The sequence below is a fragment of the Oryctolagus cuniculus genome, chromosome 2 (assembly GCF_051225735.1).
Source record: "Oryctolagus cuniculus isolate XC-2025 breed Fujian yellow rabbit chromosome 2, ASM5122573v1, whole genome shotgun sequence".
Classification (NCBI taxonomy): domain Eukaryota; kingdom Metazoa; phylum Chordata; class Mammalia; order Lagomorpha; family Leporidae; genus Oryctolagus; species Oryctolagus cuniculus.
The window spans coordinates 67,860,758-67,865,552 of NC_142868.1; the positions used below are offsets into that span (position 1 = coordinate 67,860,758).

General features: G+C 39.3%; 1 long non-coding RNA gene across 1 annotated transcript; it reads left to right on the forward strand.

Moving 5' to 3' along the window:
* The first annotated feature begins 473 nt into the window (after positions 1–473).
* LOC149127800 (uncharacterized) lies at positions 474–4,139 on the forward strand. The gene is made up of 2 exons (XR_016229022.1): positions 474–2,458; positions 3,812–4,139. It is a non-coding gene; the product is annotated as an uncharacterized LOC149127800 (long non-coding RNA).
* Positions 4,140–4,795: the final 656 nt, after the last annotated feature.

Genomic DNA, 4,795 nt, shown 5'->3' on the forward strand with positions numbered 1-4,795 from the left:
TTTTCTAGCCCTTGAAGCTGGGATAGCACTGACAACTAGAATGTGGCGCAAGTGATAACTGTGCTATTTGCAGCAGAGCTCTCTAGAGGCCAACAGCTTTTGCTTCTGCCCTGGGAACTGAGATGGCCATCCTGAGAGAAAGGCTGATCTAGCTTGTTTGAAGATGAAACATCACTTGAGAAGTAGACCAGCATTCGCAGCAATGCCCACACCCATCCAACTGTCCTGGTGTGTGCTCCCCAATGAGTGAGACTGGTAAAAATAGCAGAAGAACCATGTAGCTAATCTGCAGAAATGTGAGACGTGCTAAATCTTGTTGTTTGAAACTACTGAATTATGTTTGTTTATTGATGCAGTAAGATCACAAAAATGATCAATGTTATTATATTATTTGCAATAAACAAATTATTCTAAATATTTTGAGATCTGGGAATAATACATTCTACTTCTTTTCTGTATGCTCATCATGGATAACAAAATGACCAATATTACTTGCAAGTACAACCCTTCAAAAGAATAGTTTCAGTGTTGTAAGCACATTTAATTGAGAAGTTCAAGGAGAGAGCTACCATTTAAAACTGGAAGTCCTGGCCCTTTAATTACAGAATTTCATTGTCTTATTCCTAGGAGTGCTTTAGTTTGGGCTGACATGTCAAGACAATATTAAAATGTTTAAACATGTTTGAAAGCATCAGCAACTTTCCCCTACACCTTAGGCAAAACTCAGTTAAAAAGCACTTGAATGTATCTCAAGAAGCATTTACTGCCCTAAGGCTTAGACCACTGTCATTCTGAATGCAGCATTATCACATACAGTGGAAACTGTGCATGCCACATCTCAAACAGTCTTGCTGATTCAACTCAAACATGAATCTGCTGGTTGGCACATGAAAACTGCACTGCAGCAGAAAAATGGATGGTGACTGCTTGAGAGTGATCAATTTATGCACATCTGAGATGTGGTTTCTCTTTGATTCCCCTCTTCACCCTTGCACAATTAGAGGCAGCAGAGCCTCTCCTCTGATGGAGCAGAGTGGAAGGAAAGGAAGTGCTGGAAATGAGAGGAGGCTCTGATAACAATCAAGGGCATTTACAAAACTCAGAGAGGGGCTGATGACGTTTGCTTCACATGTTAGTCATGATTACGTCACTAAGAACAGACACCATTCTTGACCATTCGTATTTATTTGTCCATTGTAAATAATGATAGATTTCATGATTTTCCTTCTAGTCTTTTGGGATTTCTAATATTAGAAATTATTTTCTTCAGGATTCAGAGGCTTTAATAATCTTTTGAAAACTAGAAGTATTTCCTCCCCACCATTATATGTATCCGCAAAATTTTATGCAGATATGTATCCACAAATTCAGCATAAATTTCAGTTGGGGGTGGGGGTATTTAGCCTATTGGTCAAGCCTCTGCTGAAGACGTCCCCATTCCACAATGCAGTACTTGGATTTGATACCTGGTTCAGGCTTCTGTCTCCAGCTTCCTTGGAAGGCAGCAGCGATGGTGCAAGTATTTGGGTTTCTGGCATCTATGTATTTGTATTCCTGACTCTTGGGTTAACTTAAGTTCAGCCTCAGTCATTGTGGGCACCTAGCAGTGAACCAGTAAATCAATCTCTCTCTCTCTCCCCCTTATTCTAAAACTTATAAAAAGTCTTCAGTAGGGTTTAAGATCCCTGAATTAGACGCTGAGTGTGTTTCCAGCATTCTTGTTTATGGGAGAAGGAAGGTACATTTTTACACTTAGACATTTTTTTCCTTTGCATAAGAATCAAAGGTTAAGAAATATTTAATAGCTCAACAGCAATCCTCAAAAAGCAAAAATTACACAAGTATGTTGTAAATAAATTATTCACTGACAGATTTGAACAAATAATGAAACATATATTTAGAAGTAGAAAAAATAATTTAGGTTCAACTGCATTAACATTTGAGGTTAAATTATTTAAGTGTCTGAAGTTAAACACCCCAAGAATTTATAAATTTTGTTGACTGTGACCTTTGAGGACAGCTGCAAGCAGACATTGAGCTCTGAAGTGCTGCTTGAGAGGTGGAATGCTGACTCTTTACTCTGGTCAATGAGTTATCAGTGGAAACTACACTGGCAATCATGATTAAAACCAAAAGAGTGTTGAAGAACTCAGGAATGCAAAGCAGTTAAATAAAGGGAAAAGAAAAGAAATGATCAATGGTGACCAGCAAACAAAACTGAATGAGCAGCTAAAAGGGAAGGAATCAATGTAGCATCACTGGATCAGTTTGCTTCATTGATTTTTGCTGCTCATTGAAATGTTTTCCTTTATTTACTTCCTGTTGCTTTGGAGAGTGGCAAAATCTCACTGCTGAATCTCACTGGAGCCTATGATGGATGGAGAAACAAGCTGTGGATCTCCTCGAGTTTGCATGACACCTTCCCAACTGTATTCAGAAGTAATTCCAGTGCTGGCTGGTATGTTACAGAAGCCACTTGGTCTGTGCCTTTGTTCTCATAGCCTCTCTGTGGTAGAGATCAAACAGGCCCTTTCCAAATACACATCCTAATATCTGGAAACTGAGAACATGTTAGGTAACATGGCAATGGGGAATTAGGGTTCCAGATGGCATTAATGCTGCTAATTCATTGAACTTAAAACAGGGAGATTATTCTGCATTGCCAAAATTTGCCAATTTGTAATCACCAGAGCTTTGAAAGCAGGAGGCAGAAGAAAAGGCAGTATCAGAGTGAAGTTATGTGAAAAAAATTCAGCTTGACACAGTTAGCTTTGAAGATGAAGGGGCTGCAGACCAAGGAATGTGGGCAGGCTTTATGAACTAGAAAGTGCAAGGAAATAATCCCCTCCTGCATCTCCAGAAAAGAGTGCTGCCACGCTGAGAATTTATTTTAGTCATATGAGATTCATGTCAGCCTTTTGACATATAGGATGTAAAGAGAATAAATTTTTATTGTTTATGTTCCTAAGTTTGTAGTAACATTTTACAGCTGAAATAGGAAAACAGTACATATCCACATGCTTTCTCTGTTCAGAGCTGGAACAGCATGGAATTGATGCATTTTATCCTTTCTACTTGTATTTCATACATTAAAGGAAATTGAGATGAAAAACCTTGATTTTCATGTCCTGGACATCTATGTTTAAAGTATCTACTCAAGAACTTTTATTTTGCACTTCTGAAATTTCCACTTCACTCTAGTACCTAATTGTCCGTGTTATTTGTATATGATCAACAAAAACAGTCCTGTTTGCTTTTGTCCAGTAAAATGTAAACAACTCAATTTTCTGGATGATAACACCTTTCCTCCACCCCTCAGTGATAGCTGCTCCTGGTGTTATTACCAGAGGAATAGCTTTACACCATTCTAAGTGTGGGCACCATGTCTTCCCAACAAGACAAAGAGAATTTGACATAAGATTAAAGAAACATATCCAGGTACCAGAGTGCTTTGTAAGATTTACAGTACTTCTGTGACTTCCTGATGTTTATTGCTTGCTTGTCACTTGTTTTTTACTTGTTTCTCTCACAGGGATTAGCAAGAAAGTATTTGTAATGAAAAGCAACTTTAGGATTATTTTAAGTTCAGTCAGTAGATTGACAAGTTTTTTCCTGGCTTAAAATCCTTTTCCATAAACTCCTTATATCAGTGCACAATGTCCTGCTGGATCTGGATGGATCCTGCCTACTTCTTAATCCTCATCTCTATCCTATTTGTCCATGCTGCTATTTGACATTTTGACAAATGGAATGTAGTTGTCATTTCTAGAATGCCTCATGTTGTTCAACATCTTCATATTTTTTTTGACAGGTAGTTATAGACAGTGAGAGAGACAGAGGGAAAGATCTTCCTTCCATTGGTTCACCCCTCAAATGGCCACTACAGCCGGAGCTACACCAATCTGAAGCCAGGAGACAGGTGTTTCTTCCTGGTCTCCCGTGTGGGTGCAGGGGTCCAAGCACCTGGGCCATCCTCCACTGCCTTCCTGAGCCACAGCAGAGAGCTGGACTGGAAGAGGAGCAACTGGGACTAGAATCCTGCACCCATATGGTATGCCGGCACTGCAGGCAGAGGATTAACCAAGTAGCCACGGTGCCGGCCCCCTCAACATCTTCATATTAAAATGATTTTTCTCCTATTCTTTGCCTTTTTATTCACTTAGCTCTCATGAATCTTTCAAAATCCACCTCCCGTGTGTCTCCTTTGAGATTTCTTCTGATCAGCTTGTCTAAAATTGGTTTCTCTTGGCTCTCCAGTTTCCATCCTAGATCTTTCTGTACCATAGCACTTAGTATAATGCACTGGGGTCTGCCATCTATTCATGGGCCTTTTTCTGTAAAGTATGACTCCTTTTGGGCAAGATAGGACTAAAATTTTTAACCATCTACCCTAGATTCTAATACCATGCCAGTCACATATACAGTAAGTGCTTGCTGAACGGGTGAATGGATGACATGGTAGGGAAACAGACTATATGGCACTGCTGACAATTGTGTCTACTTTGCTGATGGCTAAAGGTAAACTATTATCAAGACATATGTCAATCATAAGTGCAATGTCATCATCCAAGCTGCAGAAGTGAAGAGGCATTTGCTTTTTCATTTGGTACGTGCTTACCTGAATGAAGTTTTCCACCACATTATGTTCACCACATCCTTAGTCCTATAATCACTATAGCTGAGACTTGCTTTCTAATAGAATGAGATAAGTGATTGGAAGGAGTAAGACAGGGATGTATTTTACAGTACAAAATACAATTGCCATATGTAGTCTAGGCGGTAGGGTTATCAGTGG